Source organism: Ascaphus truei, chromosome 17 (assembly GCF_040206685.1).
Source record: "Ascaphus truei isolate aAscTru1 chromosome 17, aAscTru1.hap1, whole genome shotgun sequence".
NCBI lineage: Eukaryota > Metazoa > Chordata > Amphibia > Anura > Ascaphidae > Ascaphus > Ascaphus truei.
Window position 1 is genome coordinate 32,003,046 of NC_134499.1, and position 16,973 is coordinate 32,020,018.

Genomic DNA, 16,973 nt, shown 5'->3' on the forward strand with positions numbered 1-16,973 from the left:
CTGGATGTACCGCGATATAAATAAAGAGATACACACATACATTTGATAAGATATGCAGGAGCACGTGACAGATAAAGGTACACAGCGGTGGCTGAGTGTATGCAAGGCCTGGGGAGAGGCCAGGGCAGACATACAAGGTGGTGCGAGAGGGGGTGAAACTTGAAAGGAGAGAAGAGTGCAGGAGTATAGAGTATGCAGAGAGATAGTGAAAGGTGAGGGGAGGGGGCTCTGGTATATGTTGGGATATACCCCTCGTCCTCTCTTCCCCAGAATTCTGCCCTCTCTCTGTGCGGGTGGGATGGCTGCAGCCTGGGGTACTGATCTGTCCAACCATGCCCCCCACCCCTTCTCCCCTCCCCATGCTGCTGCACAGACTGCTTTCTGTGTATAAATAACACTGTAGGCCTCTGCAGCACAGATCTGTGAATAGCTGCTGTATTTTCTCCCCCTTCCTACACTCTCTCACTTCCCTGCTATCCATTTCCATAGAGGAGGCAGTGCATTGCAGAATGCATCGTTCTACACTCTGTATGTCTCTCTCGCTTGTTTCTCTCGCTTGTTTCTCTCGCTCGCTTGTTCCTCTCTCTCTCTCTCTCTCTCGCTTGTTCCTCTCACATTCCTTTCCATCTCACCCGTTCCTTTCTCTCTCTCTCCCGTGCGTTCCTTTCTCTCCCGTGCGTTCCTTTCTCTCTCTCCCGTGCGTTCCTTTCTCTCCCGTGCGTTCCTTTCTCTCTCTCCCGTGCGTTCCTTTCTCTCTCTCCCGTGCGTTCCTTTCTCTCTCTCCCGTGCGTTCCTTTCTCTCTCTCCCGTGCGTTCCTTTCTCTCTCTCCCGTGCGTTCCTTTCTCTCTCTCCCGTGCGTTCCTTTCTCTCTCTTCTCTCTCTCTCTCCTCTCTCTCTCTCTCTCGTGCGTTTCTCTCTCTCTCGTGCGTTTCTCTCTCTCTCGTGCGTTTCTCTCTCTCTCTCTCGTGCGTTTCTCTCTCTCTCTCTCGTGCGTTTCTCTCTCTCTCTCTCGTGCGTTTCTCTCTCTCTCTCTCGTGCGTTTCTCTCTCTCTCTCGTGCGTTTCTCTCTCTCTCGTGCGTTTCTCTCTCTCTCGTGCGTTTCTCTCTCTCTCTCTCTCTCTCTCTCGTGCGTTTCTCTCTCTCTCTCTCGTGCGTTTCTCTCTCTCTCTCTCTCGTGCGTTTCTCTCTCTCTCTCGTGCGTTTCTCTCTCTCTTTCTCGTGCGTTTCTCTCTCTCTCTCTCGTGCGTTTCTCTCTCTCTCTCGTGCGTTTCTCTCTCTCTCGTGCGTTTCTCTCTCTCTCGTGCGTTTCTCTCTCTCTCTCTCTCTCTCTCTCGTGCGTTTCTCTCTCTCTCTCGTGCGTTTCTCTCTCTCTCTCTCGTGCGTTTCTCTCTCTCTCTCTCTCGTGCGTTTCTCTCTCTCTCTCGTGCGTTTCTCTCTCTCTTTCTCGTGCGTTTCTCTCTCTCTCTCTCGTGCGTTTCTCTCTCTCTCTCTCTCGTGCGTTTCTCTCTCTCTCTCTCTCGTGCGTTTCTCTCTCTCTCTCTCTCGTGCGTTTCTCTCTCTCTCTCTCTCGTGCGTTTCTCTCTCTCTCGTGCTTTCTCTCTCTCGTGCGTTTCTCTCTCTCTCTCTCGTGCTTTCTCTCTCTCGTGCTTTCTCTCTCTCTCTTGCTTTCTCTCTCTCGCACGTTTCTTTCTCTCTCTCTCCCGTGCGTTCCTTTCTCTCCCGTGCGTTCCTTTCTCTCTCTCCCGTGCGTTCCTTTCTCTCTCTCCCGTGCGTTCCTTTCTCTCTCTCCCGTGCGTTCCTTTCTCTCTCTCCCGTGCGTTCCTTTCTCTCTCTTCTCTCTCTCCTCTCTCTCTCGTGCGTTTCTCTCTCTCTCGTGCGTTTCTCTCTCTCTCTCTCGTGCGTTTCTCTCTCTCTCTCTCGTGCGTTTCTCTCTCTCTCTCTCGTGCATTTCTCTCTCTCTCTCTCTCTCATGCGTTTCTCTCTCGTGCTTTCTCTCTCTCTCGTGCGTTTCTCTCTCTCTCTCTCTCGTGCTTTCTCTCTCTCTCTCGTGCTTTCTCTCTCTCTCTCTCTCTCGTGCTTTCTCTCTCTCTCGTGCTTTCTCTCTCTCTCGTGCTTTCTCTCTCTCGTGCTTTCTCTCTCTCTCTCTCTCTCGTGCTTTCTCTCTCTCTCTTGCTTTCTCTCTCTCTCTCGTGCTTTCTCTCTCTCTCTCTCTCTCTCTCTCTCTCTCTCTCTCTCTCTCGTGCATTTCTCTCTCTCTCTCTCTCGTGTTCGTTTCTCTCTCTCTCTCTCTCTCTCTCGTGTGCGTTTCTCTCTCTCTCTCTCATGTGCGTTTCTCTCTCTCTCTCTCTTGTGCTTTCTCTCTCTCTCTCGTGCGTTTCTCTTTCTCTCTCTCTCTCGTGCTTTCTCTCTCTCTCTCTCTCGTGCTTCCTCTCTCTCTCTCTCTCTCTCGTGCTTTCTCTCGCTCTCTCGTGCGTTTCTCTCTCTCTTTCGTGCTTTCTCTCTCTTTCGTGCTTTCTCTCTCTCTCTCTCTCTCTCGTGCTTTCTCTCTCTCTCTCTCTCTCTCTCGTGCTTTCTCTCTCTCTCTTGTGCTTTCTCTCTCTCTCGTGCTTTCTCTCTCTCGTGCTTTCTCTCTCTCTTGGTGGCATCGCAGAGCGCCCTCCCCCTCCTGCCGCTGGATTATCTGCTTTGCCATGCGTTCTCTGGGAACAGTTTTGGGTACACACACAGTGTGTGTCACAGGGCAGGGACGGAAGCTGGTATTTGTCAGTATTTAACCAGATAATGAGGGCACTCCCTGGCTGCTGACAGATCCATTCATGTCCAGCTGGGAGTGGGCAGCTGGGCAGAGCTGGCCACTGCCCTGGAACATCCCCCTCCCTGTGTTATAGTGCCATGCTCCCACGGGTGGCATTTTCAGTAGAATCACAGCACTTCTGAGCAGGTAAGAGCCACGAGCTCCCCTAATCTGTTTCTCTTTGTGATCAGTATTCTTTCAGGTGCAAGATTATCAGCAAACACAAAAGCTGTTTAAGAAAGGGGACAAAACAGTGATAGGTCCCGTCAGGTTCTCCAACTTTCAACACAGGGGGCTCAATCAGAGGCTTAGTCGAAGATTGAGCCTCTGATTGACCCACCTGTGCTAAGCGAGGATATCCTGAAACCCTGTCCTGTTGGAGGACTGGAGGATTGGAGTTGAGCCCCCCGCATTGCGCTGGCCTCTGGTAGCCAGGACTCAGCTGCAGGGCTTAATCTGCATGGGCCAGAATAAAAATGATTTTGGTTTCGGGACACTTTCATTCTTGCGCAGCTGGCTGCGTTTCTTCTCCCTGTGCAAACACACAGTCCCTGTTTGTAGATGATTCTTTCACAACCCCCTCAGGGTCAGCTTACTTCTGCCCCAAGGACTGTGCATCGCTGCGCTATGTTCGCCCCCGCAGCTGGGAGGTGATTCCGTGCATTCACTGCCCTTTCAGTGGAGACGGATATTCTCAGGTGCCCCCCCCCCTTTCCGTCTGCCTCTTTTCAAACCTTGCAAAAATGACAAATGGAGCTCTGGGTTTCTGCCAGGCTGTTTCTTAGGAACGCGCCGCCTGTCTCGGGAGTCACATGGCATGAAGGTGGCACAGGCTGACGTCGCAGGTGCTGTTCGTCTTACTGTGTGACCTATCTGGGATATCTGGAGGCACCATTGAGTCTGGTTACCAGGTTTAGTGGGAGATGAGGGGAGGTCCCACCCACCACCGCAGAGGTGAGGACTTGTGGGGGTTTCCCCTGTGTGACCCGTGGGCAAAGTTCTCTCTGTGCCGCAATTAGATTGCAAGCTCTTCAGGGCAGGAGGCTGTAAGCGTGTTCTCTTCTGCTGGGTACTGCGCAGCTCTGTAAATGAAACAATGGACTGGCTGCAAATAATAAATCGTTCGCACAGGAAAGGAAGTGTTGGGAGATGGGAAGGACGAGTTTGTGCTTTCGCTGCGTGGTTACTGATGGAGGTGACGGGTGTATGTTGCGTTCGGATGGGTCACGTATGTTGAGGGCGACTTGTTGCAGGCCTGAACTCGCCTTGTGGCTAAGATAAAAAAAATAGTTGGTTTGCGGCTGCTGTCTAAAAATAAACTTTGCGCCTAGACTCGCGAGAGCCAATCTAGTTCCTGGAGCATTTCTAGTGCACTTTGGGCACTCTTTTGGCCATCACTTGAGTCTAGGTGCAAAGTTAATCTCTCCTGTCTTGCCTTCAAATACCGTATAGCCTGAATATAGTGCTATGTTTTTTTCCTAAAAATGTCCTCCTGAAAACAGTACTCGTATTATATGCGCAGCCCAACACCTTTTATTTTTCGTGTAGAACACCTTCCGAACTTTAGGGTCGTCTTATGTGCGAGGGCGCGCTATATTCGGGCCAACACGGTACTTTCTGGGCAAGCTACCCGCCTATCTGAGCAAGCTCCTCACCCCTACCCTGTGCAGCACTTATCTGAGATCTGACTCCAAAAGACTGTTCATGGTCCCAAGGCTCAGCAAAGTATCCGGCCGCTCCTCCTTCTCCTTCCGTGCACCCCAAAACTGGAACAGTCTACCGGAGACTCTCACAGCCGCCACCAGTCTTAAGTTCTTTCAAAACTAAAGCTGTGTCACATTTGAATCTGGTTTGTAACTGTTACATACGCCTATAACATATTATCTGTAAGTGTTCATGCAATGTCTTTATATATAAGGTACCCTGTTCATATAATGTAACTATGTATTTGTCATCATAACTCTGCCCAGGGCATACTTGAAAACGAGACGTAACTCTCAATGTATTACTTCCTGGTAATTTTTATAAATAAAATAAGCCCAGGGGTGGGCAGCTCCACTCCTCAAGGGCCACCATCAGGGAGGAGCACAGGTGGCTCAATCAGTGCCTGCTTCAGCACCTGGGCTGAAGCAGTGATATCCTGTTGTGGCCCTTGAGGACTGGACTTGCTCACCCCTGAATTAACCCCATGTTATATTGTAGCGTCAATGCAATTGGTTTAACGTGCTGGGGAGGCCATGAACCCAGCTCGTACCTGTAAAAGGTTTGGGAATGCCGAATTACGGCTCACCAGCCTGCGCTTTAATGTTTCACTCGGGGCCGCCGAGAGGGGGGGACAGCCAGACCAACATAACTATCAATTCGATAAACCTGCTTTCAATTGATTACCCTACCAGGAACAGTTTGGTGGGGACCATTTTTCCGTGTTGAATGATTTCCAAGACCTTGGCCAAATTGTAATGGTATCGAAAAGCCTTGATGCAAAGGAAATACCTGGGTATTTAATATGGCAGGTGATCCATTTCAGTTGGTTTCTTCTACAGCATAAAAGGTAGTCTGTTGCCAAGTTGTTTAGAGGCAATACTTCTACATTTTTACAAAATCAATCAGGAAAAAAAAGGAACACATTTCAATTAAGTTTTGAAATTAAGAGAGGGATAATTGACCCTGTGAGACTGAAAATGAACACTAGTATATTACATGCAAAAAGTGATGGCTTGGACTGAATGTCATTAATGGTGAAAGGATAAATAATGTGGGTGAGAGGGGACAACCTTGCCCTGTTCATCTCTAGAAAGAAGGATGCAAAAGTTAAATTATTCACCTGTGTTCTTGCTGTGAGTTCGGAGTAAAGAATTTATAAGAGAGATGAAATAATCACAAACCATTTTGAGTGTAATGACCATTCCACATTCTAGGGATAATTCAGCAAACGGGTTTTGTGACGCCTTAGCTGAATGTATAATGTTACAAATCCTTCTAGAACTATCCGTACCTAGCCGGTTTTCAATCAAACATACTTGATCTTGATTAACCAATTGGGTTATACCAGGCTTCAGCCTAAAAGAAAAAGCTGTTGCTAATATTTTAACGTCCTAATTAAAGATATAGGTGTGTAGCTACTACAGTGAGAGTAAAAAAAAATCAGGTTTTTCCAGCACTATTAATCAAGGCTTCTAAAAAATGTTATTAACGGATTTATGTCCATTTTGTAGCGGAGGGAAATGTGGTGTAATTTGTTACTCCTCACTGATCCTGAATGGGTTCTTCACCCTTCGTTGTGCAATATGTTTGGTCTAAGTCTGGTGGTTGGTTGTTTATTATATAATACAGAACACTGTGCCACAGTCATAACAGCAGCCAAGCTTTAAACACTTAACAGTTATTTACAAACTCTCTCTCACCCTTTCATCCCGCGCACACATCGATGTTTGATCCCGTCCGACACTTGCCACCATTTTTCTGTGGGCCGCTTACGGAATCCTAAATTAGGAGTACCCCCCCCGCCCCGTTAATGCTTTGTTTAAACTGCTGCGTGTCTGAATTCTCGTGATACCGTGTTTCCTATCGGCTTTGTCCTGACCTCTTTATTGTGCGCGGCCTTATCCGGTCACCGCGAGAACAAGCGATCTGTGTGTTATTACACTTGCCAAAGGGAAATATTAAACGGGCAGAGAGGAGACGGGTAAAAACCCGGGGGATGGTCAAGATTTTGTTTGCTGTGGTGAGCACAGTGTTTTGATGACCCCCCCCCCCCCCTCTGGCAGTGAAAGGGTTAAACGCCTTTGCATTCATTACAACTGTTCAAAAATGTCAAATCATTTTGCTGGGGAAAACCCATTGTCGGACAGATTTGAATGTGGTGCGCAATATGGATCATTAAAGGTTTCCGCTGCGTTTCGTGGTATCGGTTGCTTTGGCCGTGTGGGGGATAACGCATGTGCTTGGGTCTTTTACTCCCTATAGGGTGAGAAACTGGCGTACGAGTGAAGGATAAGGAGACGCGCCCCGTAGCTCGTCCTCTTGGATTGCAAGCTGTGCGGTCGGCCCGGCACACATTTTTAAGGTCACCCTTCCGATGTGACTCGCTCACGTTCTGCATCCGCAGTACCTCGCTGTATTTGTGACCGGCTTTCTTCCTTCGCAGGATCGCCAGTCCCGCTGCGTAAAGGACGCCGGCTCTGGGCTATTTTTATACGCTGCGTGTAAGGCGCGGAGAGCCAATAAAAGCCGCACTCGCCGGCAGGTTGGGATGGCGATAAAAGGAGATTTGTTAGTCTGAACGCACGGTGCAATCCATTTGTCTCTCCCAGTTATACATTGTGTTCTCAGGCTCACGCTACATTTTTGTGCGACACGGAGAAACGCTCTCTGCCCCCCTCCACGCCCCTCTTCCCCCCCCCCCTCCCCACACCCCTCTTTCCTTTAGTCTCCGCCACTCCAGGTGCTTCTTTGTGGAAGGGCAGAGTTATTTAGTTAGCAGGAGTTGGTATGAGGTTGTGGGAGCAGAAGGGTGCGGGGCAGTGGGATTATCGTGGCGGACATCTTTTGTGTGACCGTTGGTAAATTCACAGCCTGCTCTTTTATTTGAACTGCGCGCTCGCTACCTGTGCTCCGTGTAAGCCCCCCGCGCTGGAAATGGCAGATGAAGATCAAGAGGTTTTAACAGAATAGCCGCTTCTGACCCTGAGTGAGAGCGAGAAGGCTGCTGTATAGAACAGAGGCAGTTTTGTTAACCTTATCACTGCTGGAGTGATTCGCAGTGCATTGCGCAGATGTGCCTGACCAGCTTGCAAATCGCCTGCTGCCTGTCTCAATTAAAAATAAATAAATAAACCCCTCCTGTTTTCTTAATCCCGCTTGCTGCCATGAATCGATTTTTAGGTTTCAATCTTTTTTATTAGAATTCGTAAGGTAATCTTGTTGATCATTAAAACCGACATGGCGCAGTTATAAATGTGAGGGGTACAAGAGCTTACAATCTCAAATTCTAATAATTTGGCACGCAGATCAGAGAGCGAGGGGAAGGGGAGAAGTTATGTATGTATGTATGTAGCTGTAATACATGTGACAATCATATAAATAATACAAATAACACATGATGGGAATAGGTGCTTCAGACATAAAAGTAACATTTAGGAAAAGGAGTCCCTGCCCCGAAGAGCTTACAATCTAATTGGTAGGGAGAACGTGCAGAGACAGTAGGAGGGTGTTCTGGTAAGTGTGTCTGCAGGGGGGCAAGCTTTATGTGTGAGGTGTAAAGTATCAGCCACAGAACTACTTGTATGCTTCGTTAAGCAGGTGTGTTTTAAAGTGAGGAGAGGGGTGCTAGTCGGATATTGAGGGGAAGTTCTTGCGGCGTTTGCCTAAATTGGCCTCTCCCACGTCAAAGGCTGTCACCTCCTGTATTTGTATTGTGGCCCAGTACCTGCAGAAGTACCCTGGAAGGATTGTGTCAACATAAGATTGTAAGCTCTGCGGGGCAGGGTTTCCTTTTCCTTAGGTTGTCATTTAATTGCTAATCCTATCTAAGGTGTTTGCTCTTTATTTTCCCTGTATTGTCATTTTGTAAAGTGCGGCGTACACTGCTGACGCTATATACAGTGATACTGTACATACATTATGTAGCTTTCCTTATAAGGACACATATCTGTAACAAAACCCATGACAGAGAATGCAAATCGGTGACTGTATATTTATTTATAACAATGATTGGGCTGAGTGAGTGGGGGAGAGTTTGAAGGTTGGAATTTCAGGGAAATGCCTGTAATGTATATTTGTGTTGCAGCCTATGCAAGGGGAGGACTGCCCGTGTAAACGTCTTTATGGATGCAAATCAATATTGGATTTTAATCTTTAATGTTCTAATGACAGAGGCCATCTAGAATGCTATTTATTTTTTAATTAAAATGTCTGCGTTTTGCAAATTTCTTGTATACGTTGATCAGTCTTCTGACTGCAAAACTTCTGCAAAGGCGAAAACCATTGGATGCGAGTCATTTTACTATTCCCTTATCTTGGTGGTGGTTTTGTTTTGCAGCCAGGAGACCTCGATACATAATAATAAATGTTCTTGTATAGCGCTGCTAGTTTTTACATAGTGCTTTAGGCTGCACGTATAGTGACGGCGATGCAACCATCGCGTCAAAACAAATGCATTGTCGCCGTCGCATATAGTGCGCGCGACGGTGACAAAGCCACAGTGCTACCAAAAATCTGGTAGTCACTATTTGATTTTTTTCGGTCTCCCCTTGCGGCCAATCAGAGAGCTTCTCCGTGCCTCTGCCCTCCCCTTTTGTGACGTCACTGGCCTTGTAGCCAGCGACGTCGCCTAAACTTAAAATATGACTTTCGCAATGGCGATGAGTGACGTCATTGGTCGCGTCGCCCGCACTATAAGCTCGGCCTTATAGAGACATTTTGCAGGCACAGGTCCCTGCCCCGTGGAGCTTACAATCAATGTTTTTGGTGCCTGAGGCACAGGGAGATAAAGTGAGTTGCCCAAGGTCACAAGGAGGCGACACCGGGAATTGAACCAGGTTCCCCTGCTCCAAACTCTGTGCCAGAGTCGGTGTCTTTACTCACTGAGGCACAACTTTTTTTTGGCTAAGGAACCCTAAGTGAAATTCTGAGGAACCCCAACCCTCTCTAATAGTGTCTGAGATCAGATGCATTGTAAGGAACCCCAACCCTCTCTAATTGCACGTCTGAGATCAGATGCATTGTAAGGAACCCCAACCCTCTCTAATAGCGTGTGTGAGCTCAGAGGCATTGTAAGGAACCCCAACCCTCTCTAATTGCACGTCTGAGATCAGGTGCATTATAAGGAACCCCAACCCTCTCTAATAGCGTGTCTGAGATCAAATGCATTGTAAGGAACCCCAACCCTCTCTAATAGCACGTCTGAGATCAGGTGCATTGTAAGGAACCCCAACCCTCTCTAATAGCGCGTCTGAGATCAAATGCATTGTAAGGAACCCCAACCCTCTCTAATAGCACGTCTGAGATCAGGTGCATTGTAAGGAACCCCAACCCTCTCTAATAGCACGTCTGAGATCAGGTGCATTGTAAGGAACCCCAACCCTCTCTAATAGCGCGTCTGAGATCAAATGCATTGTAAGGAACCCCAACCCTCTCTAATAGCGCGTCTGAGATCAGGTGCATTGTAAGGAACCCCAACCCTCTCTAATAGCGCGTCTGAGATCAAATGCATTGTAAGGAACTCCAACCCTCTCTAATTGCACGTCTGAGATCAGGTGCATTGGAAATTCTTCTCTTTTTGATACCATTTTCAAACGACCAGAAAGAAGCAGGGATGCCCGGGGAACCCAAGGGCCCCTAGGAACGCTGGTTGAAAAACCCTGCGCTACATAGTTCAGCTTTAGTGCTTGTTGGTGGGTGATCTTGTCCCTTTAATGTCAGCCTCTCACACACGGCTGTTCTGCGAGGAGCTGAGCAGCTTGGCTGCAGGACATGCCAAGAGCATACGGAGCTCGAGAATCGCGTGTGCTCGCTGCCCGGCTCCTGGGCATAGTGTGCCGGGTGATCTGGCATCTGCGGCGAGTGTCTGCCGAGCTGGCACAGAACCCTGCAGCCATGAAAGGGTTAAGGTGTAATCTCCTTGTGACCGTCACATTTTATTTAAACCCCATGGTGAGGGCAGAGGTTTAGTCTAAGGCCCGAGCCATAGAGGGGTGGGGAGAGCAGAGGCGCGCTAACTCTGAGGCTCGCCTGCTTCAGTCAGCGCGATTCCACGGACTTGCAGGCGAGCCAGCGTGCGCGAAGGGAGCCGGGGGGAGGTGGTTGGAGGCGGGGCAGTGACGTCGCTGGCGTCAATGTAACGGCGCCGACGTCGCCGTGACGTTGACGCTGCTGAAGGCTGATTGGATGTTTTCAGCCGACAGCGCGCTGAAAAACAGCTTGGCGCTCGGCTGAAAACTCCAAAGCCTCCGCACGCCTGCGGACGCTCGCGTGAGCCCCTCTCAAGGCATCCTCATTGAGGATGCAGGGGCTCAGCGCGGAGTGTCCGCACTGCCCAGCACGGCCTGTACTTCTATGGACGCAGCCTTAGGTTGGCACAGCGCTGTAACACTTTCCATGTCAGGGGGCAGAGCGCCCGGCTCCTCTGAGATTAAACCGATGCGCCTCGAAGAGTTTGAGGGAATTTCTCCTTCATTGGCAGCGGGGGAAGATTTGGGATCCTCTCTCACTGAAGCGGCTCAAACCACCATGTAGTTACTGTTCTAGTATAGGACTAGTGGCCACTTCCAGTCCTCAAGGGCCACCAACAGGCCAGCTTTTAAGGATATCCCTGCTTCAGCACAGGTTGCTCAGTCCAAGACTGAGCCACTGCTTGAGCTACCTGTGCTGAAGCTTGCATATCCTTAACCTGTAAATTGCCCTTGATGACCAGAGTTGGCCACTCCTGTACTAGATTATGAAAGTTGTCTGGCAGTGAAATAGTTAAATATGTTTTTGACATGCCCCTTTAAAACATTGTGTATTATAACTCGCAAGATCTATTGAATCCTTGAGGTAAATACTGTGCAGGCTGTTCCCTGTAGCGCGCAACACATAGGCAAAGAAAACGTGGCACGCACAGCATGGCGGAATTAAACCGCACCGCCACCACAGAGACGCAGGTTCCCTGCAACGTGGGACCCGAGCGGCCGGCTCAGGAGACCCGCTCTCTTCTGTGTTATGGGGATTCGTTCTATTGAAGTTCTGAGCCTGTTTTTTCTTGTTGAACTTATAACAGGGTCACACCTCATCTCCCTGTCTCCGCCAGTGGAAGCCACGCCTGAATTAGATGTAACATCTGTGTTTGACCCTCTCTGGGATTCAGCTCGATACAAAGTGTCCACCCGTCTAAACTGTCTGTCTGTGTCTGTCTCTGTCTGTGTGTGTCTGTCTCTGTCTGTGTGTGTCTGTCTCTGTCTGTGTGTGTCTGTCTCTGTCTGTGTGTGTCTGTCTCTGTCTGTGTGTGTCTGTCTGTGTGTGTGTCTCTGTCTGTGTGTCTGTCTGTGTGTGTGTCTCTGTCTGTGTGTGTGTGTGTGTGTCTGTCTGTGTGTGTGTGTCTGTGTGTGTCTGTCTGTGTGTGTGTGTCTGTCTGTGTGTGTGTGTCTGTCTGTGTGTGTCTGTCTGTGTGTGTCTGTCTGTGTGTGTCTGTCTGTGTGTGTCTGTCTGTGTGTGTCTGTCTGTGTGTGTCTGTCTGTGTGTGTCTGTCTGTGTGTGTCTGTCTGTGTGTGTCTGTCTGTGTGTGTGTGTGTCTGTGTGTCTGTGTGTCTGTGTGTCTGTCTGTCTGTCTGTCTGTCTGTCTGTCTGTCTGTCTGTCTGTCTGTCTGTGTTTGTGTGTGTCTGTCTGTGTGTTTGTGTCTGTCTGTGTGTTTGTGTCTGTCTGTGTGTTTGTGTCTGTGTGTTTGTGTCTGTCTGTGTGAGTGTCCTTTTGGCAGTATCCCGATAGACCAAGTGACACAGTCTTTTTGAAGGAAAATATCCCCAGGATTTGCCTTTTGTTTCAATCTCCGGGATTTGAGCTGTCACAGAGAGCACATTTCGCTTCTTGTGTTTCTCAGGGCCAAATACAATTCTTTTTTTTAAGCCATCACCCTGATTTTGGGGGTTAGCGCAGGTTATTTTTTAATTTTAACATCCGTACATTTCGTGTTCTCTGCTCGTCTTCGCGCTCACACGTGGGTGTTATTCTGGAATAACTGGTCTGACTGGTTTTGGTTCCTGTATCGGGTATTATTTTCCACCGGCAGCTGGAAAGTCGCCCCCGGCCATCCCAGCCGGCCTGGAGATGTAGAGCAGGGGCGGGCAACCCCAGTCCTCAATGGCCACCAACCGGTCAGGTTTTCAGGATATCCCTGCTTCAGCACAGACTGAGCCACCTGTGCTGAAGCAGGGATATCGTGCAAACCTGACCTGTTGGCGGCCCTTGAGGACAGGAGGGGCCCGCCCCTGATGTAGAGTGAGCGCTCTATCCTCCGCTGCTGTGCTCATCGTGTGGCTCACGGTCGGGGTCATAAATCTTTTATCAGGAAAGACTAAAGGCCACGGACACGTGCCACGGCTTGGATGGGAGGAGGGAGCAATATACGAGAACGCAGAGATTTGTTGCTTTTTCTGCGGTTTGCCCCGGTCCGGGTAGGTGCTAGCATGGATATGTTCTGCCCCTATACCCTGGCAAGACACTGTTTTTGAGGTGGATGGACCTGTTTTTAAACCCAGTGTCCGTTCCTTGGGCGAATCGCTTTATCTCCCTGTGCCTCAGGCACCGACATTAGATTGTAAGCTGTACGGGGCAGAGGCTCACTGTGTCCGCAAAATGCTATGTACCGCGCTGTGCATATTGTCCCCCCCCCAGGGGTGCGCAAACTATGAGCTGTACCCCCCTTACCTCTTTTGCCCGGGTCTTGTGACGCCGCATCGCCATGGCAACGGTGGCATTTGCCATTGCCTTGGCGCCGCGTCACACCGAGCTTCTGAATCGCGGTAAGTGAAATTGCAGAGGCCTCGCGCGATCCCCCGGCATTTAATTTAAATACCTTGGAGAAGAGCACGGGGCCTCTGCAACGCACCCTCCCCAGAAAAACCGCCTGCGCCCGCCCCGGTGAAACCGCCTGCGCCCGCCCCGGTGAAACCGCCTGCGCCCGCCCCGGTGAAACCGCCTGCGCCCGCCCCGGTGAAACCGCCTGCGCCCGCCCCGGTGAAACCGCCTGCGCCCGCCCCGGTGAAACCGCCTGCGCCCGCCCCGGTGAAACCGCCTGCGCCCGCCCCGGTGAAACCGCCTGCGCCCGCCCCGGTGAAACCGCCTGCGCCCGCCCCGGTGAAACCGCCTGCGCCCGCCCCGGTGAAACCGCCTGCGCCCGCCCCGGGGAAACCGCCTGCGCCCGCCCCGGGGAAACCGCCTGCGCCCGCCCCAGAAAAAAAGAAAACTATAAATGTTATATCCGCGTTCCTTCCCATTGTAAGGCTTGTGATGGGAACCCCCTTCTCCCAGCGTTTGGTTTATTTCTGCTGCTGTTATCCCGTAGTATTTTTGCATTTAGATTGTAAGCTCTTCAGGGCAGATATTCTGTTCTTCTGGTGGTCCCTTTTCTTTCTGGAGCCCGTATCCCTATATAGTATCTGATTTGCCCTGTATTTTGCAGTAACACGATGCCGGCCTATAATAAATCATCCTATTCCTCTCTCCTCTCCCACGTCCCCCCCAGAGCTGATCTCATTAGAGCAGCACAGACCCCGAGCTACCTCCTTACCATGCTCAGGCCCCAGTCTGTTCTCATTTCAGCCTCCACATGCCTTTGGGTAATGATTCTGTGTTCTCCTCCTCGCTGTTCCTGGGGGGACGGGGGGGGGGGGGATGTGGCGAGGACTGTTTGAGCAACATTCCCACTTGGAAATGCCCCCAAAACATATTCAAAAATTTTTTTTTTGATACCTATTGCTTTTTTATCCTGGGAAACCCGGGGGTTCAGCTACCAGGGGCTCCCCGAGACCAAATTTACTATGGCTGTTATTTTATTGTTCAAAACCCAATAATAATTTTTAAACATACATTGGATGCAAGAATTGATGTTCCACAAAGTCCCAATCAATTTGAAATGTTGCAAACCACTGCTCGAGCAGATGTTTGGAGGAATATAAATAATATAATAATAATAATCAGATTAAGTAATTAGTATTTTCTCCAATTGCGACAAACACGCACATGTATGCATGCGTGCACGTATACCCGCACATGTATACACGGGGAGGGGGTGTGTGTGTGTGTGTGTGTGTGTGTGTGTGTGTGTGTGTGTGTCTATATATCTCAAATAAAAAGATCACTTGTGAGCACATTCACATGTCTTAGACAGGTCTGTAACCCTGCCTTTCACCATTATCCCCAGCATATAGTGCTTTCACTGCAGCAAGGGATTCTGGGAAATGACATGCAAATGAGCACACAATGTGACACCTTTTGCCTGAAAAAACATTGTTACATGGAGCCCATATAAGTTCATGCTCGCTGTTAACACAGCTTTAAAAGCACAGCAAGGGAATCAGATGCAAAGCCAGAGAAACCATTCACAGACATGTTTCAACCTTAATGGGAGATAATGATATATAGTTTTATATATATATTTATTTTATGTCTCATACTGTTATCTCTGTATGTGTATGGAGCCTCTCAGACAGATGAGAGATCCTTTGATTGGTTTTGGCGGTAGCTGGAGGCTGTACGGTTATTTCTGCGAGTATATAAATATCTTTGCGATGCGAGGGGTGTGAAATCCATTTCCCGAGCAGGTGCGCCCACTGTGGGCTCGTCACACACGCATCGTTCTGCGCATGCGTAGAGCAGAGACATCTCCCATCAGAGCGGCAACAATTTTCAGATACTCTGTATTATTATACACAAATACATATTTTATTTTTAAAATAAAATATATACCTATCATTTATCAGTAAGTTCCCCTTGTCCATATTTGTTTGTGTGAAAGTTGGTTCTAGTAAATAGAATGTGTGCAGTGATGGAGCATCCCTTTTTATACCCAACGTGTGCACCCAGTATGGTCCCCGGAGAAGTCTTTATACACAGTGTGTGATAGAAGCTTCTATCTGTAACAGATGGTTCTCTCAATACTTCCCGTTTTCTCTTCCACAGCTCGGAAGCAGAGCACGCCTGAGCAGCAGTGAGGAGGCATGGGGGTGAGTGTGGCGTGTAACGTCCGTGTGGCGTGTAACGTCCGTGTGGCGTGTAACGTCCGTGTGGGCACACCGGGTCTTCCCCTGTTACACGGGAGCTAGGAATAATACCTTGTTCTACAAGATCTTCGCATCTGTACTGTATATTGTTGCAGAAGGAGAAAATGCAATCTTTATATACATTATTTCCCCCCTTGTATATTGCTGACCCTGTACACAGGGCTGTGGATAGAATTTTTACAGGCATAGCCCTGTAGAGCTTACAATCTAATTTTAGTGCCCGAGATGTAGGGAGAGAAAGTCACTTGGCCAAGGTCACAAGGAGCCTGTTCTTGGGAGGGGGGGAGGGGGAGGTGCTGGTGTGTCTGGTCCTTTTTGGCAAAGATTAAAATACCACTTGTGAGAACATTCCACATACAGTGCTTCCACTGCAGCCAGGGATTCTGGGTATTGACATGCAAATGAGCATTCAGTGTGTCACTCTGCTTCTACTCCATTGTAACATGGACCCCTATAAGCTTATGCCTGCTGCATTACACAGCTTTCACAGCACAGCCTGGGTTAAAGAAGTGCAGACCCAGCAACCCCACTCGCAGACAGCTGTTACTGCCCAGTAACCAACCTCATTCTGAGACCCAAAAGGTTTTCCTCTGTGTTTTTCTTGTTTTTTTTTACGGATTTAAAGCCTCCCTCCTCCCCCTCCCCCCCCCCTGTATATTGGTGATGGTGTTTCCGTGCACTGGGTGACAGTGAGACCGCTGTGTCTCCGGCCTGTGCTTTGGCTGACAGCTGGGGCAGGTGTTATGGGAAGTTAAGCACTGGGGAACATACCTGTGTGTGCAGCGGGGAGCACACTCCAGGTGTGTGTGCAGTGGGGAGCACGAGCACTGTGTGTGTGTGTGTGTGTGTGTGTGTGTGTGTGTGTGTGTGACACCTTTAGCTGTTTTTGCAGCTTGTGAGTCTCTCCATATTTAGAAACCATTTCCCGTCTTCGTTTTGCCATCTTTAAATCCCATGGCATAGAGCAAGGGGGTGGTCAACTCCAGTCCCCAGGGGCCGCCAACAGGTCAGGTTTTCAGGATATCCCTGCTTCAGCACATGTCAATGACTGAGCCACCTGTGCTGAAGCAGGGATATCCTGAACAAACCCTGACCTGCTGGTTACCCTGGAGGACTGGATTTGGCCACCCCCCTGGTTAGAGCAGCACAGTTCTGCCCTGAATCGGTAACGGTAGCTTAATCTCTTGCTTGTTCCATTCATCACTTTGTATTTTATCTTCCTCTCCAGGGTCCTGAACCTTCGGGGGAATCGCCAAAGCGTTACCTGCTTTTCCGGCTCCGAAGTTGGGAGTACCATTGCCAAGCAAGCTTACAGTATAGGTGAGTGCCAATGGGTGAACAGATGAGCGTGGGGCAAAGAAGCAAGATATGGTTACTTGACCTGTCATACCAAAATCTCCCCACACACTATTAATGAGTCCT

The 16,973-nt window shown here is 49.3% G+C and overlaps 1 protein-coding gene across 1 annotated transcript in view; it reads left to right on the forward strand.

Annotated features, from left to right (window-relative positions):
- Positions 1-2,729: 2,729 nt before the first annotated feature.
- TMCC1 (transmembrane and coiled-coil domain family 1) overlaps positions 2,730-16,973 on the forward strand; it is an 83,383-nt gene continuing 69,139 nt past the window's right edge. Inside the window, exons 1-3 of the mRNA XM_075573659.1 lie at positions 2,730-2,942; positions 15,451-15,494; positions 16,780-16,871. The gene's annotated coding sequence lies outside the window, so the exon portion shown is untranslated. The remainder of the gene's footprint in view (positions 2,943-15,450; positions 15,495-16,779; positions 16,872-16,973) is intronic.